Source organism: Dermacentor silvarum, chromosome 11 (genome assembly GCF_013339745.2).
Source record: "Dermacentor silvarum isolate Dsil-2018 chromosome 11, BIME_Dsil_1.4, whole genome shotgun sequence".
Taxonomy (NCBI): domain Eukaryota; kingdom Metazoa; phylum Arthropoda; class Arachnida; order Ixodida; family Ixodidae; genus Dermacentor; species Dermacentor silvarum.
The window spans coordinates 14351358-14366681 of record NC_051164.1 but is presented as its reverse complement, the minus strand read 5'-3'; the positions used below and the strand labels follow the sequence as shown (position 1 = coordinate 14366681).

General features: G+C 48.1%; 1 pseudogene; it reads left to right on the top strand.

The window, feature by feature from the left end:
* LOC119433676 (beta-1,3-galactosyltransferase 5-like) overlaps positions 1–6102 on the top strand; it is a 44555-nt pseudogene extending 38453 nt beyond the window's left edge.
* Positions 6103–15324: the final 9222 nt, after the last annotated feature.

The window sequence follows — 15324 nt, the reverse complement described above, 5'->3', positions numbered from 1 at the left end:
CATGTTAGTGCAGTGTACTGTGAAAAACCCACTACTCCCATGTTCATCCCGATGCCCGGGGATCGTGTGCCTAACGGCCAAGCAGGGTGTATGTTTAAGTACATCAAAGATCAAAGCCACCGGCTCAGACAACGGCACAGAGAGACAAGGAAAGGTGGGGGGAGGTAATTTCGCGCACGCACACACGCACAGCCACGCGGCCGGCTCAGCCAGCTAAAACACAGCGTTCGAGATTTGCTTCTACCCGATCAGAGCGACCTCTAGAGCGTGGATTAGGGCGCCACTTATAGCTCAATCACAGCCAAGTCGCAGATTTTCAGTAGCACAAATATAGCCACATGGCCAACTCGTCCAAGTCGACGCCAAAAAATTATTCCCGTAGTCAAATTTGGCTATATATAGCCAAACCTGGCAACACTGCGGTAAACGCCGGCAACACCATGCTTTCTGCGTAACGGAGCCCTTAAAGGTGTCGCTTTAAGAGATGTTGCAGGTTTTATCAGGACACAAAGAGAAACAGGCATGTCCGTAGCGACGGAGATTATACCGTGTGTACCCGCTAACGTTAGCCAAGCCGTTCAGCAAAAATAAAGTTGAAAACTGAAACGTGGTGCCAGATACAATTATAAAACCTACGGTGTTTGGTTGTCAGAGGTTCGAAGACCAAAATACCGTAGGTCTTAAAAACGTATCTCGCACCATGTTTCATAAACATTTTTTCTTTTTTCTTTCGTTGAACAGTTTGGCTAACGTGAGCTGGGAGAATCTATAGAGGCGAAGGTGAGGAAGGTCGCATATATACGAGGCGTCGCTCGGAACAAATTCAGACCTCTGTCTACTTCGACATGTTAACAAACTGTATTAAAGTTGAGGTTATTTCCGCTAGGGCTGCTGTTGTGGAAATGTTTTCCCTGACCTTCCAAATTTCAAGGGTCGGCCTATAACCTAGGCGGGCCTAGATTAAAGCAAATATGGTAGATGCAAATGCTAGAAAACATGGCTCTACAGAGACTGGTTCTGACTAGACGTTTGGGCTGACTTGCTTCATGGCACAAAGAAGGAATTTTTTTATTTTTATTTATCGATACTGCAAGCCTTGAGAGGCTCATACAGGAGTACAAACAGCACACGCCATGTAAGAAAAAGCAAATAATAATAATAATAATAATAATAATAATAATAATAATAATAATAATAATAATAATAATAATAATAATAATAATAATAATAATAATAATAATAATAATAATAATCATCATCATCATCATCAGCCTATATTTAGGTCCACTGCAGGACGAAGGCCTCTCCCTGCGATCTCCAATTAGCCCTGTCTTGCGCTAGGGTATTCCAAATACAAGGAAACAAAAACAAAATATCGAATGGGTACGCCATGTAAAGTGCAAGAAGCGGTTCATACAGAAAGAAAATGCACGATGCGTGTATCGTGTAATGTACAAACATGATCGAATACAATGAATACTAACACGTGCATCCTATAGACAAACGTGTGCGAAAACCAAGCGCAGGAAAGTACGAAAGAACGCACGAAAAAAGAACGTGCGTGTGCAAAAAGTGGCGGTATGGAAATGTGTCAATGGTAAATGGTTGAATAAATGACAGGCAAAATGACAACAATGCGCTCATCATTCTGACAATGACTCCAGGTGCGATTCGAGTGACAACACGAATGTATGCACAGGTTGTGAACGAACAATGTCACTTGGAAGGGAAACCAGAGCTGTACTGTTAAATGAAAAAAAAAGAGAGTGTTTTAAAGTGCTACAACGCGAAAAAAAGGTCTAATACGTTTAGCATGGTTAGTTTTACTAGAGGGACGTCCGAGGGGAACCAAGTAGTTGGATTTTGTTAAGTTTATGAGGTCATGGTAAAGAAGGTAATGAAACTTCAAACAGGCCGACTTCCTCCGACCAGCAAATGTTGGTCAAACTCATTTGGTTCGAAGCGCAGCTACGCTGTCATACCTTTAATACTTTCCGTATTGACCTTTTTCGCGGAGCAGTTGGTTTTAGAGAAACGAGATGGCGCTCACGGCGGCGCGCCATACCTCTCCTCAGCGACCGCGCACGAATACGAAACCATTACTGCTTCTACCTTGCTTCTGTGCGATCAGCTGTCGGAAATGCAACTGAGCTTTCGCTAACACACTGTGATCCAATCATGCTAGATTGAATCATGTGGATGGAAGACGTGTGCAGTAATTGGCTGGAAAAATAGTGACTGGCATGTTAAGGAATAGAATGAATCTGTTTGGCCAAGTTTGCGGACCGCTGCTGCAACTGTCCGAACGTGTTACCGGCACTTCGTGATGTACGGCTTTCCTGGAGGATACAGAAATTTGCTCATCCGCCAGCCTTGTATCGCTAACCTTCAAAGAAAGGGCTTCATCCCTAGAACGTCGGCAAGAGTGAGTACCACTCGTTAAACAATGACAAAGGGAGTAGCGCCGCTTCCTGTCATAGTAAGTTTCGCGCACGTTATCTATACACATCTGTCCCAAATGGCAGGAAAACTTACGCCCACTCTATCACCGACGTATCAAGAATAAGTGGATGGGCGCACACTTGAATATATGCGCACGGTATACGCACAATAAATGACGGACTACACCTATGGCGCACGAATGGTCGAAGCTGAATGTTTCGTGACGGTCCACAAGAGTAAGCGAGTTACAAGCTGTAATATGTATTTGCTACAAGGTATTACAATGTGCATAACAGCTACGTTTCAAGCATTGTGCGCAGCAAGAACAAATCTATCGGAACTGAGCACACTCGCGAGCGATTAAGCAGAAAATAATCAGATAGTGGCCGCACCGAGGTACTTCACTGAGTCAGAAACTGACAAGCCACTGCTTCGAAATATTTGCCGAATATAGAACAAAGAGCAAAACACACTAATCCTGACTGAATTCATAATCGGAAAGCTGGGATAGCTTGGAATACATATTTAGCCCCGCTTTTAGAACAAGCACCATATATGCTGCTTGTGCCATTTGGAAATAGCTTAATCAGCTCCGAAAGCGCTTTTGCATGTTCTCTGAAGCTGTGATCAAAGCTTCGTGTCGTCCACCTAGTCACCGTCTACGATATCTCCGAAAACAGAGGTTTTCTAAGCCGCGCCGGCGTCATACACTTCCATTGTAAACAAGGAGGCAACGGAGGCAGTTGAGGCAAGCAATGGACGCAGCGCCCACGGGATCGCCGCGAAAAGGGTCAATATCAACCGGAGTCCCCTGTTCTGAATCTTTTCTAATGCCAAGGTTAAGTATTTTTATGCGGGTTTCACACTATGCTGCCGTGTTCTAATATCGGCCAAACGAGAGTCTTATAAGCAATTAATTTCACCGAGCACCAATAGTAGCTTTATTTTCATTCTTGCAACGAGGAAGGTTGGGACAACAGACGGAATTAAAAGGCTTGTTAGTTTCGTGTCCCACCCAAAACGTAGGGTCGTTTTCAAGTAGTCAAATGTACCATCGTACGAAACGAAATGCTTTGAGAGAAATAGACAGCATTGTGGATAATATATCGTTCGATACCTCCCTGCCTTTCCTTCCTCCCTAATCTCTCTTTCTCTCTCTCTCTCTCTCTCTCATATCGTTGGAAAGTGCAAAGGTAGGGCGCACTTTGGTGTTTCTTGGAATCACTGGGATAAACTGGACAGTGTTTCTTTACGGTATCACTATGACGTGCTGCGGCGATCAGCATTGGTCACAAGTATCTCTCTGACCCAGATATCTTTGGGGAAAACAGGAAGTTGACGTAAAGCAAGTATTCCACAGCCGACCAGAACGGGTGTCTTAGTTTTGTTCTTGTGCTCAAGATAATATTCTGATGCCCCGAATGTGAAAATACCGACCGACAATGAAGGGCAGTGACGACACTGTCTTGAAGATCTAACAAACGGTGTCTCTGAGGACGGCAGCAACAACATTTTCTTCTTGGCTTCGTTTCGCAGGTCCTTCCTGATGCTGCTGCTGCTAGCGGCCGGTGATGACCATTCCCTGCAAGTTCTCACGGAGGCTGCTTCTGTGCGTCACAACTTGCATCGGCGTCTACGTCGTTTTTGTGTGGTACCTGCACGTCTCCCACGTTGGCCGCCGCGTGGACGTCGGTCTTGCAGCATCCCTGACCTATGACTTTTCGGTCGCCGCGCCCACTGGAAATGGACGACCTCCGGCCAAAAACAGTTCCGGATCGTCAGCTAAGCGCAGTTTCTCGGCGTACTTTCTTCGAGCCGACGAAGGCTATGACACCTACGCTTTTCCTTACATCCTCAACAAGCCACAGTTGTGCTCCGATCCACCGGCTGCCGCCGTTCTCATCGTGGTCATCACGAGCTCCATCAACTTCGCACAGCGCAATGCTATCCGCAGCACCTGGGGCGAGGCGGCTCGTCGGCGAGGCTACAAGGTCATCTTTTCTCGTGGGCACACCGAAACTGAAGCCCTTCCAGAGGAACATCGTGTACGAGGACTCCCAGTACGGGGACATCGTTCAGGCGGACTTCGTTGACTCCTACAGAAACCTGACGTTGAAGTCGATCACCATGGTTCGCTGGGCGAGCACCTACTGCTCCAATGTGAGCCTCGTGCTCAAGATCGACGACGACATGCTGCTGAACGTGTGGGACCTCGCGGTGCGCGTTCGGACGCTGCGGGGAGTCAGGCGGACGCTGTGGGGCCTGCTCGCGCAGAAGTGGACGCCACAGAGGAACCCCCGGAGCAAGTGGTACGTGTCCGCCAGGGCGTACCAGAACTCTTCGTACCCGGACTTCCTGGCCGGACCGGCGTACCTCCTGTCCGGGGACAGCGTCCCGCTCCTGGCGCGCGGCAGCGCGGGCGTGCCCTACCTGTACCTGGAGGACGTCTTTCTCACCGGCATAGTGGCCGAGAAGATGGGCGTCCGCCGGGTACACGACGACGGGTTCCTTAACTACAGGAAGCTCTTCACGCCGTGCACCAGGCCTAGGATCCTGACTAGCCACGGGTACACGCCGCTCTACTTGAAGCACACCTGGCGAGCGCTGTTTGCCGGCGCCGAGAGGCGGACATGCGATGACGGTGCACCTGTCAGCGGTGATAGTGGTAATAGCACGGAGGCGAAGACAAACTCCGGGGTGGGAGCAGCGATTGTTTAATCGAAAAATCTGGGCTGAAACCCGCAAGGCGGAGGGACACTCGTGAAAGAGAAAGTGGCACGAGACTATAGAAAGGATACTTGCACGGATTGCTGAGAAAGTGAACGTTTTACTTTAAGCTAAGAAATTTACCATATTTATCTGTAGCTTCAGGTTACTTTTAGATGGATGCCAACACTCCCCTCCGGGCAGTGATCGATGTGGACGTGCTTGCAGACTGACTCGACGGAGAAGAAAACTCGGCGGCAACGTTGGTGAAAAAGTGTGAAAAAAACCCACTTATTTTCGCAAATGAGGAACAATGGTACGACCTCGCTACTCAAATGTCGCCGTGAAGAATACAGACGTAGTCTTTTGCCCGAATGATGGGACGTAATCTCATGAATGGCGTCTATTTACGTGCTCCATGTGGATCGCGTCATTCTTTAATCTCTCGACGGGTTATTCGAAGCACTGGATGTCGTATGTTACGGCGTAAGAAAAGGACTTTCAATATGTACTTGAACTTTTGTTTGCATCACAAACCGTCGATGACAGTGCAGCTTAGGGTACTTGCAGAGAAGCAATGAGGATATGATGTAAGCATATTTTGAGGCACTGAAGCCACATGGTTAATGGAAGTTACTTGGCTCACTCGAACTGTTGTGATGATGGTGTGTTGAAGATGCCGATTGATCCAGTGATAAAAGAAATTGCTTCATTTGGTGCAGGAATTGCCCGGATGGAAAAGAGAAGCGTAATATCACGATTAGTATTTTGGACCTTCTTCAGTGCTATAGCTTTCGTGTCAGTCAGGCAATAAATAAATGAATCATTTTTAGATCATTCAACAGGCACAGGGTGCCGCCATCGGAATCAATACGTTGATGTTTCGATCACTGTTTCGACCATTGACAGAACTTGCTGTGCTAGCAGGTAAGTAAAAAATTTACATTTTTGAGCACTACAACGTACCGAAGTGACTGTTGCCGGCAGCTTGGCTGGCAACTGGTTGAAAGAGCATATCGCGCTAACAGCGCAAAGGACCAGGAAGGAAAGGAACACGTACAAAAGGACGGGCGCTTCGTACGTGTTCCTTTTTATCTTCATTCTTTTTGATGTTATCAAAGCTGTCAGCACGATGACACAACTCGCCCAAATCAAGGTACGTAGCGTATCGTGATTACTAGGCTAGTTTTTTGAGATCGCACCATGTTTTTCAAGTTAAAGCGCATGACTCCCGATTCCTTGCTGAGGCGCCTCCTCTTCTCAAACTTACACAGAACCTGTCGCATGAAGTTGCAGCGCAATACACTCTCTTCTTTTGCGCCCCTTCCTTTTTCCAGTCAAAGGTACTAGAGCCTGTTTGTATTTCTGTGCAGATACAGATACACAGCGTAGTGACGGTCACGCCTTCTTTACGTGAGGTGCCCTTGGTAAAGAATTTCGGGCTGCTTGATTTTTGAACATTAAGAGATAAAAAATGGAAGTGAAAAGGCTATGTAATCCGTAGCGCAGAGATCCGGTGGTCTATTAGATTTAGAGATTGGGTGCCAAGAGGGGGACGCGCAGTCGAAGACGGCCGAGAATTCGGTGATGTGATGAAATTAGATAATTCGCAGGCATAAGATGGAATCAGCTCGCGCAAGACAGCGGTAGTTGGAGATCGCTGGGAGAGGCCTTCCTCCTGCAGTAGACATAAATAGACTGATGATGATGATAGTGATGATGGTGATGGCGTTGGGCTGACTCGACGTAGAAGAAAACTGCACCGTCAATGGTTGATGGTTAATCAATTCATTTATCGTTTCTGAAGCGAACTGCAACAATGGAAGTAATTAAAAGGGTGAGCAAATAGCTCACCCTTTTAAAAAGATCCCGATAATCCAAATGTGCGCGACTAGAGTGGTCACAGCTTTTCTTGCTAGTTTGAAAGGTCGTAGACCTGACGCTTCCCCTGGCGGTGTGACTTCAGTTCGCTGAACTCCTTGCAGTTGATGAAGTGCTTTCTTACTCTGGATCGAAGGCATGCTGCCGTGAAACTCCGGTAAACCAGACGTCTCCATGAGGCTTAGAAATCCGAAATCGTTATAAAACAGTAAGGTTTGACTAGCCCACCTGTGACGAAATCCTATCGCCAAGGGTGAATTTAGGAATGTAAAAAGATGCATGAAAGAGTTTTGTCGAATTCTTGCATTGGTGAACGTGAATGAGCGTTTCAGTCGCCCAGAAAAGCATGCTTCCTTGAGCAAACGAAAGCCAAAGGAATCAGAATGTTTATGCGTTTTGTGTGCATTCCACGTTAAGCGTTTAGCCACAGTGCTGAGGCTTCGGCTAGTTAGTACGTATCTATAACTTAAACCGTGGCCCAATATTATTTTGCCCCGTAGAGTGCACTAAAATTAACCGTATTGACGCGTTCATGCGTTCGTGTTCGTCAATGAATGTTTCAGTGGTTTGATGGCCCGAGCTACCATGAATGAAAAAAAGCCTACCTGCCGGAAGCCACGTCAATTAAACCTGGCGACACGTGGAGCCGTCATTATAAGCTAGGCCATACTCCGATATGCCGATATTAAAAACCGATATCAAGATAACCGCCAAGAAAACACCCGAACTCTGCTGCTTAGGTGAGATGAAGGGCAGAGAAAGTGTAAAAGCAACAATTCACTTCCCATTGTTGCGCCTCGGGGTTGAGTTAAAGTCAGGAATCGGCCAGGCATGGGGATGAGTACGTCCGGAGTAGGAACGAAAGAGAAACGTTTATTTACATATTGAGACAAGTAGTCAGATTCTAGTCAGAGCTCTCTCAGTCACACCGGAGAGGCCTGATTTAAGCAGTTCGTCTTCCCTAGCTCCCTACACCAGGGAATTGGATGACCTTGGTGCGGCCATTCAGAGGAGTCGTATTGTTTACCGAACTCATGGCCTCCCTCATGGCCCTTTCGATATACTACATCAAAGGTGTATTGCTGAAGCGCGAGACTCCACCTGAGTAATCGGCCGTGTTTGGGCGACTTGTTCTGCAGCCATTTGAGTGGACAGTGGTCCGTCTGAAAGGTGAACTTAGATCCAGCGAGGTAGCATGCCAGTTTTTGTGCTGCCCAAACTGGCACGCACACTCCTTCTCGGAGGCACTATACGCCTCTTCTCGAACACTTTGTTTGCGGCTAATGCACACGATGGGGTGTTCCGCCCCGGCCTCGTCATGTTGACAGAGTACGGCTCCGATGCCGCGATCGCTTGCATCGCAACGCACAATGAATGGCCTGTTATAATCAGGTGCCTGTAAAATGGAACGGCTGAAGAGCGCCGACTTCAAATTTTGGAATGATTGCTGCTTCTTCTCGTCCCACACCAACGTGGTGGGCTCGTTTTTTCGGAGTGCATCGGTGAGCGGGCTAGCCAACTCGGAATAGTTTTTTATGTAGCTATGGTAGTAGCCCGTAAGTCCCAAGAATGCCCGTACGTCGGTTTTCGTCTTTGGTCGCGGGTATGATGCAACGGCCTCTACCTTGACTTCGGACGGCATGCGGCGTCCTTGCCCTACCACTTGTCCCAAGTAGCTCACTTGAGCTCCTCCCAGTTCACACTTCTCGGCGTTCACCGTCAACCCCGCGCTTCTTAGACACTCAAACACTTTCCTTAGATGCTCCAGATGCCTTTCCCAGGAGTCCGAAAAAACAGCAATGTCGTCGAGGTACGGCAGCGCGAAGTCGTTTAGGCCATGCAGCACCCTAACCATAAGCTTAGAAAAACCAAACGGGTCATTTTTCAGTCCGAAGCTGAGCATTAGTGGAGGGAACGATCCAAAAGGACTTACAAAGGCGGCATAGCGGCTTGCGCGCGTCGTCAACGGTACTTGCTAGTACCCGCGAATGAGATCAAGACTAGAAATGTATCGCGCTCTGCTGACGGTTTCTATCATTTCTTCAATGTTGGGGATTGGGTATGTATCGTGCAGACTACGCATGCGTCGCACGTATCAGCTTGAACTGATTGACAGCACGAAGGTTACGGCAACACGTGCCTGTGAATGCCGTTGACTATATATGCCCGGGGTGTTTCCTGAATAAACGTTCTTTTCATTCTTGGATTCCGTCCAAACGATACATGGTGTCAGAAGCGGGATAGCGTGATGAACGTAACCGTTCCGAGCAATGGAGCTAGTCAAGCCACCGGAGCGTCTGCAACTTTCCGGCTCATCCGACAACATCGCGAAGAATTGGGACCTGTTCGTCCAGAAGTTCGAACTGTTCCTACAAGCGACAGTATCTACGAAAGAACCAAGGTCAGAAGCTGTCAAGGCTGCGCTGCTGCTGAGTGTTGCTGGCGACGATGCACTTGACGGTGTTTAACAACTTCACCTTTCTGGAGGCAGAACACAAGGATGATTACACGACGGTCGTGCGGAAGTTTAAAGAGTACTGTCAAGAACAGCAAAACGAAGTCTATGAGAGGTACATTTTCCGGTGAAGAACCCAGGACGAAGCTGAGCAGTCAGCTTCGTCTCCCTGACTAGAAGTAGTCAGATTCTAGTCAGAGCTCTTTCAGTCACACTGAAGATGCCTCTTTTAAGCAGTTCAGCTTCCCTAGTTCCCTACACCAGGGAATTGGATGACCTGGTGCGGCCAATCAGAGGAGTCGTATTGTTTACCGAACTCTGCCTCTGATGTCAACCTTCGAAGGACGAGGCAATCCGGAAACAGGGGGTTCACAGTCCTTCCACGAAAGTCGGTGACTTAGTTTCTTGCCCTCCGATGGTCATCTTGCCAGGGTCGGGAGAATGACCTTCGCGCTGATCCCCGCTTCTAACGAAGGGTGGCGGTTGTGGTCGGTCGCTTCTAAGTGAGCTTCTTTGTCGCCCTGCCGATTTTGGACGCAACACCGTGAAGTTGGCCAATTGGTCACAAGTAGCTACGGCGTTTGGCCTACAGGAAACACACGTCCGATTGGAAGTGCTACGTACACACGCACCGGAGCGCGCCATATATAAAGGCGGCCGAAGAAGATAACGATGGCTGCTAGAGGGCTTCCCCCCCCCCCCCCCCCCCCTTTAGAAGCACTCATTCTCTTCATTTTCTCATTCTCGTTCGTTTTCATTCTGACTCATTTTTCCCATTCGCTATAGATTGGTTCTATTCGATTAGGCTTTGTGATTTTACTCCTACCTACACAGCAGAATTCTTAGCTGTAGTTTTAGCACTGCGCAAATTGAGCCCCTCTCAACCACAGTAGCCATTATCACCGACTAACACATTCTATATTCATGGCTTACAACGCGTAGTGACTCAAAAATTTTGCAAGCATAGCTTGCTCTTGGCTACGTCTCATTCGCGGTTGCTTGTTTAATTTGGGTGCCTGGGCACAAAGGTTTGCATTTGAAAGAGTGTGCAGACTCATTTCGATGGCTTCCCTGGGTGGCCCTTTAGTACCTGCCGTTAGCTCAACCACCTAAATCGCTGCCGCTAGGTATAGCTAGGAGATTAATAATGATGAATGATATATATAAATCGCTGAAAGCGGATAATGACGAGGTCGCTAGGTAGGCTTGCTTGACCCTGTCTAACGCCACGACTTCACGTCCGTTGAGGTCGATGGTAACAGTTTTTTTCTGTCCGCTTGAGTACCTCGAAAGAGCCGTCATAGGGCGGCGTAAGGAATGGTCGGATGCCTTCACGGCCTCACGAAAACGTGGCTCGCTGTAGGCATGTATTTACTGACAAAAACATTACTTGCGGATGCAGCCCTACTAGAGCAAAGGCGCAAGCGTGCAAACAGCAAGCGGAGCTGCTGAACATAGTTGTCTGGGGCCGGCGTGGCAACAGTAGCTGGTGCGAAAAATTCACCGGGAAACCGCAACGTTGTGCTATAGAGCCGCTCTGCAGCTGTGCATCCGAGGTGTGCAGCCTTTGAAAGAGGAGCGCACGCCTAGCAGGCCGAGAGGAAGGTCATCAGCCCAAAAAGAGCGAGCTTGGCGGGCCACCAAGGCGGCTTTAAGTGGACGGGTTCACGTTATAGGGACTGAGGTCAGGTCTACTACAACAATGTGGGAGCCGGCGAGTGAAACCGCTGAGAATCGTCCGGACCGATAGCAAGAGTCCAATATGCTCCTTTTTTTTTAGAGCGATAGCTCTGCTACTCCAGGTACAAACCCAGAAAACGTCTGGTTCCGTAAATCTGACCTTCAAGCTCAGCCAAGGCCAAACTGGGACGTAGCCTGCCACTACCGGCTGCTGCTGCGTACGCCGCGTGCGCCCATATCTTGAAAGTGATTTGCGATGTGGACAAAATGGCGGTCGCGTGGGCCTCATCTTCAAAGGAATCTGCGATGTGTACAAAGTGCGCCGAGTGCTGTAGGTTCGTATGCGCGGTGCTTTCGAAGCTTAGTTAGCGTTGAAGCGAGACGCAGCATGAACGTCCATTCATTCGCTGCTGCTGCCACGCCGAGCAGTGTCTGTGTCTTGTCTTGTGGTGCAACTGCAGATGCGGTAGTTGCTTACGGCGCCGAGAAACATCTGCGTCCTTTCTCAAAGCAAGCAAAACCATGCTATCGCTAGACAAATTTGGTTTACCCGCGTTCAACGGTCTCATTCACACTCGTACAGCTGCAGCCAATCAGCCAATTTTCCAGTTGGAATAGTTATTTTTAGCTGGGCATTCCAACGGGAAAATTTGCCATTTCCAGCTGGACATGCAACATTTAAGAGTTTCAGCTGAACGTAAACCGCTCCCACAAGAAAATGTGCCTTTTGAATTGGAATAAGGCCTACGCTATTTTTAGCAAAATGTTTCTTGCTAAACCAATAAGGCACTGTTAGCATAGGACGATATATCTAACTACTGGTACAGAAAGAAGTACATGGATTCCTCAATTCTTCAACAAAAATGCAGAGCTTACAGCTGGTTCATCTGCGTGATTCTTGGAGTACATTCAGTGAAATTTCTGATGATCAGCTCAGGTACACAGTAAAAAAAAAGGTCATATTATAAACAGAAAACACTTTATTGCAACTGTCCTTGCGTTGTGTTAGCCTTGTGTTAGGACGACGTCCTAATTTCAAATGCGCGTCTTTTTTTTTTGAAATCCTGGATTTTTTCACTCAAAGTGCGCAGCACTTTTTCTGATGCCACTGAGGTGCCAACACTGTTTTTTCCCCGAGTGGGACAGGCATGCTAAATAGAAAGAAAGAAGTTAGTAAGCACAGTTCAAGTACATAAGCCTACCAAGAAAAACCTCGCCATACACAGCGTTCAACTTATCAGGTGATCAGCTGCTTGCATGGCTTGCCTTCACCGTGTCTTGTGAGTAGCATCCTACCACTTATTGAACGCTGTGATAGAGTCTCGACACCCTAAATCACTTGTACGGCTTCCCGTACAAGAATTGAGGGCTTCTTATTACTGAAAAGCTTTGCAGCTTGTAGGGTCGTAATAAAAATGCTGTTGCAGAGGTGGAACTAAAACAAATGACATGACAAAAAACAAAAGTTTAAAGTCATAAGCAAATGAAGTGTTTAGCATGCTGCTTGAAGACTACTTACACGTTCATCAGGAGCAGATGAAAATGATGGAAATAGATGCGAAGTTGCACAGTCCTATGAACAGCTTTCGGAACATAACATTTAAAAAAATGTGTTATAACAAAATATCTAATCTGAAAAGGGCAGCAAGTGCCTCAGCACAAAAGTAAAGTTTGTGAAGTAAAGTACCTGCGACATGCTCAGGACTTTCCCCAGACGGCACCCTGAGCTCCTCTAGGCAGCTGGGCTGCCCAGTTGTGATGCCTGCATATAATTTTGAACCATGCACAATTAGCATGAATTAGCAGGAATAGCAGATTTACGCAGCAAGAGACAAATAGGTGATTGCGACAAATTCTTTGTACAGAATTCAACACAAGTTTGGGATCAACAGAAAAGCTGCCAACATCACACAATATCGACCTACTGCTGCATACAGCAAAGCAAAACTTTACAAGGAGTTGACTGCCCTTGAATAGAATGCAGTAGAATGAATTATGCTTTTTATAGCATTTCATAGTGCCTCCTGCCTGCTTGACTAGTAGAGACACAATGTATCAAAAGTGTGTCCTTGAGATTATGGCATGCTGCAATGTGGTAACAATCTAACACATCTCACTGGCCATGGAACACTTGCTCATTCAGAGCTTCATTACAGTGTTATGAAGCTGTGCTGAATGAAGTGTGCTTTTGCAAGCAAACCACAATGCAACCAAAGTCCTTTAGCACAACACAGTGTTACACATACATGCGTCTTTTCCGCTGTCATCACACTGAGGAAGCCCTTGAACTGCTGGCATCTGCACACCCCCTCCTGCTCCTGAAAATGTCACGTGGCGTTCCTGTCAGGCCTTGCTGGCAGACCACGACGGAGCGGAGCATACCGAGACGACAACCACACTCCTTCAGAACCAAACGCCAAGTGTGTTATTTCGCACGCGCCCCCTTCCTCATGCCCAGAGGGCACCACTGTTCAGCCGACATATGACGACCGCTACATCTCCCCCCCCCCCCCCTCAAGTCACAAGTTCAAGCGGTCGGGTGGAACTACCCGATGGCCGCTACGGGTGCGCACCACACAATCACCAGCATCATGTGAATGAGCAGGTCCTGCCGTCGGAGGGGGTCGCTCAGGTGTTGCTGCAGCTTGTATTGGGCAGCGAGGTTGAGTCAATGGGGTCCTTGATGACATCAGCACGAAAGGAACTAGATGTCCTGCGATTTCGCTGCAGTACTGTTTCATGTTCTGTTTCAACTACAAAGGACCTTGGACGCTGAGCGTGGCTGAAAACTGTGGCCCGAACCTGATCTAGCCGAAGCCAGACTTCTTCGCCCACTTGCAGTGACGGCAGATCTCTGGCCCGATGACGTCGGTTGAAGTCTTGAGCAGTCTTTTTCTTGTAAGGTTCATCTCTGACTGCTACCTTCTCTCTTACTGGCCAGTGTGGACGAAGCTGCTCGTCCGTCTTTGGGACTCGAGTTCTCACTCTTTTCCCATGAGAAGTTGAGCAGGGCTAAAACCACTCACCGCGGTTGTGTCCCTATAGCTGAGGAGGGCCATGTGAGGATCTTTCGCCTTACGGAGGAGGTCTTTCACCGTGCGGATCATCCTTCCCGCTTCCCCATTAGACGGAGGATAATAGGGACTACTGGTGATGTGGTCGAAGCCGTAGGAGGCAGCAAATGCGGTGAATTCGCGTGAGGAGAAGGGTGGACCATTGTCCGACCTTACTTGTTGCGGTATGCCGTGTCGCGCAAACAGGCTCTTGAGCACATCAATGACCACTTGAGCTGTTGTGTTTTTTAGCGTCAGCACTTCCGCGAACCGGGAATAATAGTCTACTTACATTAAGAAGCTTTGGCCGTTAAGGTGAAACAAGTCCAGGCCCAGATGTTCCCAGGGACGGCCAGGAAGGTTGGTAGGGAGGAGCGGTTCCGCTGGATTCACTCGCGTAAGGGCGCATTTTTCACAACTGCGAACGAGTGAGGTGATCTCAGCGGCAATGCCTGGCCATCATACAGATTCACGAGCGAGGCTTTTGTGACACTTATGCCTTGATGTTCTTCGTGCAGAAGCATCAAGACTGCTGGCCTCAGTGACGAAGGAATAATGAGGCGAGTGCCCTTGAGAAGAAGACCATCGCAAACGGAAAGCTCATCTTTCACTGATACGTACTTTGACATGTGAGGAGGCATCTTTGATTTGTTTGGCCAGCCGTTCTGGCAGAACGAAATCAGTGCGCTGCATTTTTCGTCACAGCTTTTTTTGGGCTTTCCTGATACCCTGTATGTTCACAGGCAGCACATCCGGAGCGGAAGCCACGACTACTGTAGCGAAAAGTACCACAGTGTCCACTGGATGCCCTTTTGGAGTTGGCTTATCAATACGACGAATGACGCCGTCGCCTTCAAGTTTCTCCAGTTCTTGCCGAACGACTTCACAGAGCGGGATAGGTATCCGTTGAGGAGCACTGAGTGAGAATGGTACAGCGTCTTGCTTTAAGCGAATTGTGTACTCATCTAGGAGTGTGCCGAGGCCACGGAACAGTTCGGCATGAAGCGTTGGTTCAGGAGTGTTCACAACACCGAGGAATTTGACGACCTCAAGGGCCTGTATAGCCGGTAGACCCAGTAGTGGTACAGAAAGGGATTCAATGACGTA